Here is a 13,471-nt window from a genome sequence, read left to right as displayed (position 1 = left end):
TTGGTTGGGACCAACAGTTGATTAAAGAGGAGAATCATTAAGAATGGTCCATACCCTGTCTTACATGTTGTATTTTAACTTAAAACTATAAATGTATATCATTGTCAATCTTGGGGTGTACAATTGAAACATTTCTTTCAATCTGTTGATTGGAATTTTAATCATTTTCATTACATTAACCACCATTACCTTGCAGGCTCTGAAATGTCCAATTTTCTCTAAAATGAAGCAAAAACATCAGGGCGCCTGGGTGGCTCAGTTGGTTAAGCATCTGGTCAACTCAAGGGGCTGTGCCGTAGCAAGTACCAGCCATTAGAACGATAATAATCAGGCTTATTATTTTTTGTATGTTTTGATGTTTTGATATCTTGAAAATCTTGCTGGTGAGGAAGAAGTCTACACCTTTCATATGTAGACTAACCAACCCCAAGTCCATACCCCCAACAAGCCCCTTTATCTGACTCACACACCAAGTCAACATTTCCCCTGTCCTAAACCATCCCGAGGCCAGGTACCAGGCCACCAGATGAGACCATTCCTAGAGTCCCAACCCTGTTGAAATCATCCAAATGGGCCTATCTGAAAATGGCTTACTCTGTCCTGCCGTGCCTTTCCCATGGAGATCCCAATAACGGCCCTGACCTGAGCTTTCCCCTGTGCCTGCCCCTGCCTCCTGACCCCTGTGGCCCTGCATAGCATGGCAGTCCCCTCCTCTTAGGAAATGTAAGTCACAGATTCTTTCAATGGCACTGGCCCCTCCATATCAGCACTCAGTCGCCTCCATAAATTAAAATCCCTCATGTACAAATGAGACAGATGTCCCACAGCAGGCTGCTAAGTCTTGGCCTCATACCCCTTCTTCGTCCCCTGGATGCAGGTGGCCCCAGGGAGGGTGTGCCTCAGACGAGGTGGAGCTCTGCAGCTGGGACCGACCCTGAAGGAGCTGACAGCTGGAGCCTGTCTGTGAGTGGGGAGCAGGCCCTTCCTGGAAGGGGGCACATGGTGGACCATGCCCATGTCTAACACAGAAGGCCACCAGAAATAAGAGTGCACAGTGGGCATCAATCAGTCTGTTTTAAGAAGGGAACACAGAGCATCAGTTAATGGAGAATGGTTATGAGAACTTCTAACATATTAGTAATAGCAGAATAATGATAGCTGCTAATTTTTTAGTATTACTCTGTGTCTGGCACTTGGCTAAGTATTTTGTATGTAATATCATTAAAAATTTTTTTAAATGTTTATTTGTTTTTGAGAGACAGAGAGAGAGCGCACACGCGCACAAGTGGGGGAGGGGCAGAAAGTGAAGGAGACACAGAATCCAAAGCAGGCTCCAGGCTCTGAGCTGTTAGCACAGAGCCCAATGCGGGGCTCGAACTCACCAACTGCAAGATCATGATGTGAGTTGAAGTCGGACACTGAACCGACTGAGCCACCCAGGTGCGCCCCCCACCCCCGCTTTAAAAAAAATTTTTTTTTAAATATGTGATATCATTTTTTAAAAGATTTTTTTGTACTAAATGTTTATTTATTTATTTATTTATTTATTTGGGGGTGGGGGAGGGGCAAAGAGAGAGATGGGGAGAGAGAATCCCAGGCAGGCTCCATGCTTCCAACACAGAGCCCGACGTGGGGCTTGAACCCACAAACCGTGAGATCGTGACCTGAGCCAAAACCAAGAGTCGGAGGCTTTAACGGGCCACTCAGGCACCCCCAAAATATTTTATTTTTAAGTAATCTCTACACCCAACGTGGGGCCTGAACTCACAACCCTGAGATCAAGAGTCACGAGCTCCACCGACTGAGCCAGCCAGGCGCCCCGTGTACGCGATACCATTTTTAATACCCTGAATGAGTCTACGTGGTCTACTGACGACAAGGAAGCAGAGGCTCCGAGTGGCCTGTTAACTGGCTGGAGGTCCCACAGCTGATACAGGACAGAGCCGAGATCCAAACAGAGGTCTCTCCGCCTCTCTGGCCTGTGCTCCTAACTTAGACACTTCACTTGCTTCACACCATCGTCAACATGACCATAGCACACTTGAGCAAATGAGAAAAAGTCTGTCCTCTTTCCGTACGGATGCAGCCCAGTCCTTGGTATGCAGTTTGAGGAGTGTGGTGGGTGAATATCAGCCCCCGGGATGTCCATATTCTCATCCCTGAGCCTGTGGATTTGCCGCCTTACGTGGCCAAGGGGACTTTGCAGGTATGATTAAGTTAAGGATCTTGAGACAGAGAGATGACCCTGGATGATGTGGGTGGGCCCAGTGTCATGTCAGCTCCTTACAAGAGGCAGAGACAGGGAGAGTTAACTACAGAAGACAAAAGGCTGATCTGATGACAAAAGCAAGAGGTTGGGGTGATGTAAGGAGGGGCCCTGACCCAAGGGACACGGCACCCTCAGAAGCTGGAAAAGGCAAGGTTCTCTCCTAGAGCCTCCAGACGGCATCAGCCCGCCAACCTTAGCCCCGTGGAACTGATTCTGGACTCCTGGCCTCCAGAACTGTAAGACAGCAGATCTGTGGTATCATAAGCACCAAGATAAGCAGCCCCAGGAAGCTGATAAGATGAGCACAGCAGAGTGGATCTCGGTTCCCTGGGCACTCACCCTGCCCTGCTCTGCACAGCAGCCCTGATGCTTACTGGCACTCCCATCCCGGCACACCCCTGATGTGACTGTTTCTGATGACAGATCCTGCTGCCCCGGCTTTCAAAAGGACACAGTGAGCCAACCGTGTTAAACTTGACCAGTCCTGAAGCTTTGTGGGTGAACCTGACTACAGATGGTGCAGCTTTGGGGATCCAGCTGCACTGGAGGCCTGACATCCCACTCACGCTCAGCCTGGGCTATGGCTACCACCCCAATGAGACCAGCTATGACGCCAAAGTTCACCTTCCGCCAATGGCTGCTGCAGGTAATCCATCAACTGGGCCAGCTTCTTGGGCAGTGGGGAGAGGGTAACCAACTTAAAGCTTGAGAATCAGAAGCCATGGGGAAAAAAAACTTTTTTTGCTACATTAAATGCCTATTTTTTGGTGTTATTACTACTACTACTATTGTTATCATCAGTATTATTTATCTGGCAACATTAAGTGAGCACCTACTAAACACCCTGAACTGATATGCACTTACAGAACTAACTTCACTGTAATCCTCATTACAACCCTTGGGATGGGCACTATGGACATTTCCTCTTGCCAGATAAGAACAGAGAGGTTAACTGGTACAAAGTCACACAGCCAAAAAGGGACAGAGTCAGAATTTGAGCCCTCATCTACCTTACTTGGCAGTCGTGCTGACTTGGGAGTGCCTCCTATTCTCTGCTCCAGATCTCAAGGGAAGAGGGCTTTCTTAGGATATCAGGGAGACCATCAAGGTCAGCTCCCCTGACCAGTCACCTTGGTCTTTCTCTCCCATGACATTAGCCCCAGTCTCCACAAGGCTTCGGGCTGACCTGGAACCCTCTCTCTTGCAGATGGACTGTCCACGTGGATTCTGAACCCGGAGGACCTGCATTTTGGAGAAGGCATCTACTATCTGACCGTGGTCCCTGAGTCTGACCTGGAGCTAACCCCCACCAGGGACCTCACAGTTGGCATCACCACCTTCCTGTCCCACTGTGTGTTCTGGGATGAGGTCCAGGGGACTTGGGACAACTCTGGGTGCCAGGTAAGGAGAGGACACAAAGAAGAAGACACAGCAAGCTTGGTTGGGTGTGTCCAACTCATTTGGGGTCCCCTTTCAGTGCCTCTCGTGGCTGTTCTGCACCCCTCTACAGTGTCTTTGCATATGCTGTTCCCTAGACCTGGAATGCCCCTCCTCCCCCAGTATGGTTAACTAGATCCTGCCTCCAGTATCACTTCCTTGAGAAAACTGTTCTTAACCCCCGGGCAAGTCGGATTTCCTGCTGTAAGCTCTCCCAGTACATACATCCATTCCTCCATAGCACTAAACACAGCACTAAGCCATTTCATATCTACTCGGGAGGTCACTGGGATGATGTCTGTTCCCTCAGTGCACCAGGAGCCCCATTAGTCAGGAAGAGTGTGCTTTGATCACCATTGAGAACAAATGACCATTGAATGAATGGACATTCATCACCAAGGAACTGAACTCAGAGTCCTTTATTCCATGCCAGGTGCTGTGTTCCGTGCTTTACTTGTATTACCTCATCAGACCTCCACAATAACCCTCTAAGACAGTAGGAATTCCCATTCTAAGGTGGTAAAACAAAGGCTCAGGAAAGTCAACAAATTTACCCCCAGATCCCTTGCCTAGTAGGTGGGAGAGCTGGAACTCAGACCCAAGCCCATCTGTCTCCAGCGCAGGAGCCTTCTGTGAGATGCAGCACTGCCTGTCCAGCCCCCCACCCAGTCTCGACAAGCCCCTGGATGGCACATGGCTCTATTAATTGCAATCAAATCCCTGTCCCAAGTTAGCTCAGCTCTGCCCATGACAGTGTCCAGACATTAGCTCTGAGGTCATCAGAGGCCATCTCTCATGCATCAGTGTTCCTCTTCCGCCTTCCATGCCTTTGATCTGCTGTTCTGTCCCTGGGCCAAAGGCCCTTTATACCTACCCTGCATGGAAAACTCCTGTGCTATTCACCCTTCCATCTCCCACTCCAATGTCACCTTCTTGGAAGCATCCAGACATCGGGACTCTCCCTTTCTGGACTTCCACAGCATTTCATACTCTCCCCCAAACAGCAATCTCCACATCTAGCTGAAATTTATCACCTACCTGTCTCCATCTAATAGACCGTACCTTCTTTCATTTATTTAACAAATATTCGCCGTGCGCGAGGCAGTGGGGATATAATGGTTAGAAAAACCAGTGAGCTCTCGGTCCAGCAGAGGACACAGCCAAGAAGCAAATGCCACACATAATCAAATGACAATGGTCACAAGTAGTGTAAGAAGCCAGGCCCCAGCAGAGCCACAGAAGGGGACTCAGACCCAAGCTCCTTCCGGCTTTGTTTCTGCTATAACTTCAGCTCCCTTGTCAACTCCTGCCCTGGCCTCTGGCCACCACACAGAGGGAGTTCCCCAAAGTGCCAGGAAGAAACGGGTGCATCGCGACGTCCAAGAGACAACATGTTCCCCGTGCCCGCAATAGAGCCCTTTGTACCTCGTGAACAAGGCCCTGGGTGTGCTGCGACCTTCCCTGAGTCCTCACTCCCGGCAGCTGTTTGATGCCCACGCTGCTGGCCTGGAGTGCCCGGCAGGCTGTCCTCAGAGGCCCGAGGCTCAGAAAGAGGGATGGTGTAGCCGATGGGGGCGTGGGCTCTGCTGTTGGACAGACTTGGGTCCAATCCCACTTCATCAGGACTGGGCAGGTGACTTTGGGCAGGTTGCCGCACCTCTCTCAGCTTTCCCATCTGAAAATGGGGATACAAGCTGGTTACCACTTACAGTTGGGGCGGGGCCTGGACAGGAATAGGGGGATCAAGTAGTTAGTGTGGGGTCTGGCACAAGTGAGTGCTCCAGAGAGTCAAGTGGTTGTTGTGTTGGACAATCTGAACACGGAGAAGACAAAACTATATGTAAAATGGAAATCAAGGAGACAATGAACATGGGACTTGGGTGGCGGTTGGGTGCCTGAGGACAGCCCAGGGGAGGACTACTTATCTAACTGTAAGTTATTGGAAAGTTCCTAGCTTTTGTGTAGGGTAGGGGGTTCTCAGGACTTATTATGTTATTGAAAATATACACCTACTAATACATGCGTACATGAATGCAGGACATACAAAAGTCAGATGTGGGAGTGTGTCGTGGACGAAAAGTTATATGAATCCAATATATACGCGATGCTCATTATATAGAAGTAGATACAGATAGCTATAGCTATAGCTATAGATAAAGATCCCTGGGGAGCCATAAATAAATAAATGGGTGGAAAAACAGCCCCACGTTCTCTAAATGGCTAAAGAAAGCTCCAAGTCTGTAGACCGCAGACTTTCTCAAGGGGTAAAAGCAGAATTATTGCAAGGGGGCTGAGAATCTGTATTCCTGCTTAAATATTTTCTCAAAGGTTACTAAAGGTGCAACTATTTTAGCAAGGGTATGCGTAGATTTACTCCCAGAGTTCAAGAGTCTCTCACGCTGGAAGGGTTGGGAAAGCCCGGGAGGACAAAGATGTAGGCATAAAAAGCCTGGTCCCTGGGCACCCAGCGCTGACATGGTCTTGTCACTGGCACCTGCTTGGTTTCTTCTCTGAAACCATCTCCACTCCTTCCGAGTGCCCCAGGCGTTCCCGTAAGGCCCAAAGCTGCATGACAAGCGCTGACCAGGATTGGGAAACAGAAAAACAATGAAGCAAACACGGAACTAAGGGCCATGTGAAATCTGTCAATAAACACTTGGTGTCATGCCCACGTGACCCCTCTGCTGGGTGGCTTGTTAAGGAAAAGAGACAAGAGTTACCTGCTGGGGCAGTTTGGGCTGCAGCAGGTCCTTCCTCATGCGCTGAGCTGAGGGGAGAACTTTCTGCATGCCAGTGTTTCCTGCTCCCCACCCCTCCCACCTCACCACCTCCTGGTAGACCCTGAAGTGAAAAGTGGCACTGAGTTGTGGGGTTGAACATAATCTCTGCCCACCAAGTGGCCCTGGGGGGTAACTGAAAGTTGACAGAAGGATTTAGGAAAGGACTTAAGTGCAAGGTGTGAATTAAGAACACAGATGGGGGCCCCCAGCCCTGGTCCATTCCTGTCTCCACCCCCACCCCTGGCCCCAATGTTATGGTCCTGTACCACAGGGGACCATGTACCCAAGCTCCATCCACACACCTTGCCCCCCATAGCCACATCCTGCCACCCTCATGCCCGAGGGTGGGCACACCGGTGGCCAGTCCACCAGAGAAGAGTGATCCTGAGGAACAGGGCTGTGCACGCCCTAGAAGCAAGGGATTCCAGGTCCAGGTCCCCAAACCATAGTCGAGAAGGGGGAATCCCAGGGCCAGGACTAGGGTAAAACAAGTGAGACATCTACGCTGCAAAATTTAAGGAGGGCGTCATCCTCAGGGTCACCTAGAGCCTTTCCCTAGACACGGTGAGTGCTCTGTGCTGTGGTGGGCACGTCCCTGGGGCCCCCGAGCTCCCTGTCTTGTGCAGACAGGTGCTGCCTGACGATAGCTAGAGCAGCACGCACTCAAAGCATGAGCCCAGGCGAGGGGCCCCTGGTGCCTAAACCTAAGAGGGGTGAAATTCAGGGAGCGCATTCCTGGTGCTAAGACACCAGTTCAGGATTTAAACATTTGCCCTTCCCTTTTCTTTACATGATTCTCCAGTATCAGTTTTTTGGTTTTTTGTTTTTGTTTTTTATCTTCAGCGTGAGATGACCGACCACCCTAGCGTATCCCAGGACTTGGGGCTTTCATTTTTAGAAATAGATAAGTCCCTGGAAACCTGAGATGAGCTGATTACCCTGGATGGCCTCTCAGCACCTAGCCTATTGCCTGGCACAGATTTTGCACTCAATACATATCTGTCCAACGAGTGAGCATCGGGTGGAGAATATAACGGAATCATGTGCACCAAAGTTGTGACAATGGCTGCTAATGGAAGGTGGGGGATAGAGGGAACTTCGCCTTCACCCGTAATAGTTCTTTAAAAGGGCAAAGATGACTCATGAGATACAAGGTGCCCACTGAGAATGACGGGTACAAAGATACTTGTTATAGATAATATTGTTGACATTTAAAGATTTTTAGCTAACTAAAAAATCTCAAGAGAATCCTAGAGCTGGTCTCCCCAGGCCTCCTCAGGGAACTTTCCACCTCCCTTGGGCTTTAGTGAGCCAGAGACGTGCTGCCATTCCTACCAGGGCCTCTTTGGGGTTGCAGGTGGGGCCACGGACCACCCTCTCCCAGACACACTGCCTCTGCAACCACCTCACCTTCTTTGGAAGCACGTTCCTGGTGATGCCCAATGCCATCGACGTCCGCCAGACCACCGAGCTCTTTGCCACCTTTGAAGATAACCCCGTGGTTGTGACTACCGTGGGCTGCCTCTGCGTGGCCTACGTGCTGGTGGTGATCTGGGCAAGGAGGAAGGACGCTCAGGATCAGGCCAAGGTGAGGTTGCATGGTCTGCAGGAATGGGAGGAAGGAGCAGGGGGTGTTCCCTTGCAGGAACTTCAGGGGATGGAGCTCAGGTGGGGAGCCAAAGGGCCAGCAGCAAAGCCAGGTCATCCCAAGCAAGCCAGCTTCTCAGCCTCATTGTATATAAAATGTCCATTCTCATCAAATTGTCAGGAGGATTATTCTACTGACCATTTATTGAGGATTTACTAAATGCCAGTGATTATCCCATTTAATGCTCACTTCACCTCTAAGAAGAAGATTGAGAGGCCCCAAGACCAACCTCAAGTTCAGCGATTTGCTGGGAAGACTCTCAGAATTCAGAAAAGCTGTGATACTCATGATTATGGTTTATTGCAATGAAGGATGCAGATGAAAATCAGAAAAGGGAAGAGTTCAGGAGAGATCTGGCAAGAGCTTCCGACTACTCCCCCAGGAGAGCTGTATGGACAGACGGCATTCTCTAGCAATGGCGTGTGACAGTTCATACGAAGCTCACCTGAGGCCTGGGGTCCAGGGTTTAATGGGGGGTCAGCCACAGACATATGGAGTGCCCACTGAGTAAGTGAGGTCAGTCACTCAGTCTCCAACAAATCACCTATCATCACCACCACCACCCAGAGGTCAGACTGATACAGCATGGCCCAAAGCCCTCATCATAAATCAGACTGTTAGCAGAGACTACCTGGTGTGGACCAAGGTATTCAAAGACACTCATCACTTGGGGCGCCTGGGTGGCTCAGTTGGTTAAGCGACCGACTGTGGCTCAGGTCATGATCTCACAGCTCGTGAGTTCAAGCCCCACGTCAGGCTCTGTGCTGACAGCTCAGAGCCTGGAGCCTGCTTTGGATTCTGTGTCTCCCCCTCTCTCTACCCCTCCCCTGCTCATGCTCTGTGTCTCTCCATCTCTCAATAATAAATAAACGTTTAAAAAAAAAAAAAAAGACACTCATCATGCAGGAGATTCCAAGCACTCAGGGGTTATCTTTCAAGAGCTGGCCAAGATCCAGGTCTTTCTTTGAAATGTGCAGGGTATGGACAACCTGGGCCTTCTGAGTCCACCCTTAACCGGACGGTGCCTCTATCACCTTACAGAGGAAAAGACCAAAGATCAGGGAGGGCAACTAACTGGTCCAAAGTCACCTCCAAGAAGCCAGAATTCAGACCCAGATCTGCCTGACCATAAAACAGCTCTGAGGATAGAAACGAGAAAAACAAATTGCCAACAACAAAGTTCTGATTACTTTTCTAATATGCGCACCGTATCTGACATTTAAGGAGCCTTCAGTAAAATTCTGAGTGTCTGAGTGAGCACATAAATTCTTGCAAGGATGCACTGTCACAAAGTTCTGAAATATTCTCCATTTCCCGCCCTCCCCACACACAGCAACACCTCTCAGGATGTGAAGGTGGCACAAAGCTTAATAAGCTCATAGTTAAGGCATTTATACTGCTGTCTTCGATTCACACGGGGGATTCAACATTAATACTTTAAGCGCCTCCCCTGTCGCTTGGTTCCCAAGAAAGAGACTCTGCAGCGGAGCTGAGTGTGCAGGGTGTTTCACAAGGAGTGCCTGCGCTCAGCCCTGGAAAGGGAGGGAAGGAGGCAGGACGAGCAGAAAGAGAAGCAGCACTGTCCACAACAGCCCAAGTACGGAAAGAGCCCAAGTGTCTACCGAAGGATGAATGGACAAAGAAGATGCGGTGTGTATGGACAATGGAGTATCACTCGGCAATGAAAAAGAAGGAAATCTTGCCATTTGCAACTACGTGGATGGAACTGGAGGGTATGATGCTAAGCGAAATGAGTCAGAGAAAGACAAATACCATAGGACTTCACTCATGAGGACTTGAAGACACAGAACAGATGAACACAAGGGAAGGGAAGCAAAAATAACATAAAAACAGGGAGGGGGACAAAACAGAAGAGACTCTTAAGTATGGAGAACAAACAGAGGGTTGCTGGAGTGGTGGTGGGAGGGGGGATGGGCTAAATGGGGAAGGGGCACTAAGGAATCTACTCCTGAAATCATTGTTGCACTATATGCTAACTAATTTGGATGTAAATTAAAACAATAAAAGTAAAAAGGAAGGAAGGAAGGAAGGAAGGAAGGAAGGAAGGAAGGAAGGAAGGAAGAAGGAAGGAAGGAAGGAAGAAAGAAAGAAAGAAAGAAAGAAAGAAAGAAAGAAAGAAAGAAAGAGAGAGAGAGAAAGGGAAGCTGGGCTGGGAGCTCCAGAGATGCCCTGGGTTGGGTCGAGATGCCCAGGTCTTGAGCATGCCCAGATACCACATCAATCTGCCTTCACACGTCAGCCTCCCCCGGAGGGGATATGACCTCAGTAGAGGTGGCTGTCACATCCCAGACAACTGGAGCAGACAACCGTCCACTGCTGGGAGATCTGGACGGCTCACCACAGAGCCCACTGCGACCTCTAGTCCAGCTTTGTTTTGTTTTGCTGCTAAACCACCTTAGCCTTCCTTCCTTTTAAATTCCCTTAGAGTCCCAATCTGGTTACCAATGTTAGAAATTCTAGATAAACAGAGTTTGTATCATTCTCCAGATCAAACACTGAACGTTCTCACCTTAATACCAAGTTCATTTCCAGTTTGACTACTTTGAGTCATAGTTCATATGAAATGCATTTTGTACTATTTTATTTTAAAAGTTTTTTATTTTACTTGTTCTCACCCAATGGAATGAATAAATAACATACATAATTTTGCTCTCTTCCCTTGTCATGAATGCCCAGCTCACTCTTGGCTGCTGTGTAGTGCATGAACCCACTGAACAGGGCCCTCCTAACGCCATCCTTCTGTCCAGGTGAAGGTCACAGTGCTGGAGGACAACGATCCCTTTGCCCAGTACCACTACCTGGTGACAGTCTACACTGGACACCGGAGAGGGGCAGCCACTTCCTCGAAGGTACCTGTCCATCCAAGACTCCCCCCCCCCCCCCCGCCCGGTTGATCAGTGTGCCCCTCCCAGCAAAGCCCTTGCTGGCCCACTGTTGAGTCACGTTAGCATAGTGAATACGGTATTGTAGGATTTTTTTTCCCCTCTTCTCATTTTTTTACAGGAAAGAATCTTTTTGGCAAACAAAACATCACTCCAAGCCCCAATATTTAAAAAGATAAAGTAGGAACTTGTTAGGGGAGAGATGGGGCCTAGCACAATGACACTGGTCATCTCCCTTATCCCTATCAAAGAATAACTCAGACAGTTAGTAACCTGCATGCAAATTTGCTCACATAAGAAGAGTCAGCAAACTGTTATCAATGGGTAGAGCAAAAACAAAATTCTTCAGAGAGAAGGGAGAAAGGAAAGAAAGGAACAATGCCTCCCATTTGAAAACAAGGAGTCTTAGATTTTTGGGGGTAAACTGATTAGCTGGCATCTAGCTAAAAGGTCAGGTTGAGCCATCTGTCCTGGAGCAGGCTGACGAGAGGTAGTAAAGAAATTATTTCACTTACTTATCAATTCTCTGAGGTTCGTGAACATTTGGCTGTGGAGCATACAGCAGGTGGTCCCTGCAATGCTTCGGCATCCTGAGTTAAGTCTGGCCTGTGCGATGTTCCTCATCTCGATACACTATCTTGACAGCAGCCTCCAAGGTTCCTTTACTCAAACTGAGGGCTCAATGGAACACACTTTGAGAACCACTGGCACTGTGTCTACTATCTCAGAGGAAGCTCCATTGTTTTTTCAAAAATGATATCGAGCTTCACTACAGTGGGGCATTTGTCTGTTACTTTTTAGATCTTATTTTCATTTATGTTTGCATCTGTTTTATTTTTATTTATTGCTGTGTCTTAGGTCCTCAACCAGGTGGCTAACATAAAGTAAGAGCTCGGTAACTGTTCACTGAATAAACATAGGAATTAATTTCATCCATCGAATGAAACATTCATCTTATTTCTGTTTGACACTAAAGAGACTACCTTATAGGAAAGACGTGAAAACCTATGATCCACAGGCCATTTCTCTTTCTGGAGAGTTGGGCCACATGTCCGTTTGACATCGTCTTAGTTTGGATGGTTAGTAGAGGCCAGGGGTGCTGTTAAACATCCTACAATGCACAGGAAAGCCCCCAGAGCAAGGAATCATCCGGCCCAGGATGTCTATAGTGGATGAACCCTGCTGTGGAAGCATAAGTAGTTGCCTTGAGAGGGGGACCCTAGGACACCCCAGTAGGGGACTGGGAAGCTGATAGGGAAGAGAAAGAACTGATAAGGGGTGCATTATCAAATCCGTTACCTCTCTGGGCAGCTGGAGCCTACACCCACTATGAACTTGGCAAAATGGTAAGCAACATGGGCCTCAAAGTCACCCCACTGATGGCTGGGGGAACTGGGTCACTTACCCACGAATCCCATCAGTCACTGGTGGAGAACAGCATGTATCGCCATTAATCCTCTGGCACTTCCAGTCTCTGTTCTAACAGCCCAAGAAACCCCAGGAAAGAGACAGCTGCTGGCAGTTGGACGTGGGTGCAGGGATGCTGCAGTGGTGAGGCTGACAGACGTGGGCAGAACACAGATGGCAGTATGGTAGCTGTTTCTGCTCAGGAAATCAGCCATCAGTATCACCTGGACAGCTGCAGAAAAATAGATTCCTGGGCCCTGGCCCCAGGATTTTCAGTTGAGTGGTCTGGAGGGGGGGCCTAGGAATATGCATTTTCAAGACAATGGGCACTCATGCATTGTCTCAGGGCCAGGTACTCTGGGAGACACTGGGAATATAACTGTTAGGGGGAGAGATCAGTCCCTACCCTAAAGCCCTTACAAATAAGTACATGGGAAGTTTGAAAAAGTTACCAGGAAGCGTTTTATAACTCACGCTGAATACATAAATGCAGACAGTGTGACCCCAAATCTTCATACACCTGAAAAATAATTCAGTAGGCCCAAGATGGGAGGAGAAGAGAGAATGAAGGGGCCGTGCTATGTTGGTTTTCACTGGTTTTTGGACACTTCCAAGGAAACACGGCGAGCAGGGCCTGGTTACCAGGGGGAGTCGGCCTCTCCTAGTCTCTGGATTTCAGGTGACTATCACCCTATATGGCCTGGATGGAGAGAGTGAACCCCACCACCTGTCAGATCCTGACATCCCAGTTTTTGAGCGAGGAGGAGTAGATGTCTTCTTACTCTCCACCCTGTTCCCCCTGGGGGAGCTGAGGAGTCTGCGGCTGTGGCATGACAACTCAGGGGACCGTCCATCCTGGTAAGTCACGGGGCGGGGGGGGGGGGGGGGAGGGCGGCACACCACGAGAACCCCCTAAGTGCCAGCCCAGGGCTGTGCACGTGCCACCTGGCTGATCCACACAAGCCTCCGCAAACACATAGAATGGGTCCCTACTTCACCGATAAGGACAGTGAGGGCTGGAGAGGCC

At 49.2% G+C, this 13,471-nt stretch overlaps 1 protein-coding gene across 1 annotated transcript in view; it reads right to left on the bottom strand.

Annotated features, from left to right (window-relative positions):
• Nucleotides 1–13,471, bottom strand: part of BCO1 (beta-carotene oxygenase 1) — a 174,448-nt gene that overhangs the window by 103,720 nt on the left and 57,257 nt on the right. The window contains exons 5-7 of the mRNA XM_042919373.1: nucleotides 11,553–12,701; nucleotides 7,897–8,037; nucleotides 5,132–5,381 (exon numbers count right to left, since the gene is read on the bottom strand). The gene's annotated coding sequence lies outside the window, so the exon portion shown is untranslated. The remainder of the gene's footprint in view (nucleotides 1–5,131; nucleotides 5,382–7,896; nucleotides 8,038–11,552; nucleotides 12,702–13,471) is intronic.

The sequence above is a fragment of the Panthera leo genome, chromosome E2 (assembly GCF_018350215.1).
Source record: "Panthera leo isolate Ple1 chromosome E2, P.leo_Ple1_pat1.1, whole genome shotgun sequence".
In the NCBI taxonomy this organism is placed as follows: domain Eukaryota; kingdom Metazoa; phylum Chordata; class Mammalia; order Carnivora; family Felidae; genus Panthera; species Panthera leo.
The sequence above is the reverse complement of the archived record's forward strand: the minus strand, read 5'-3'. Positions and strand labels throughout refer to the sequence as shown.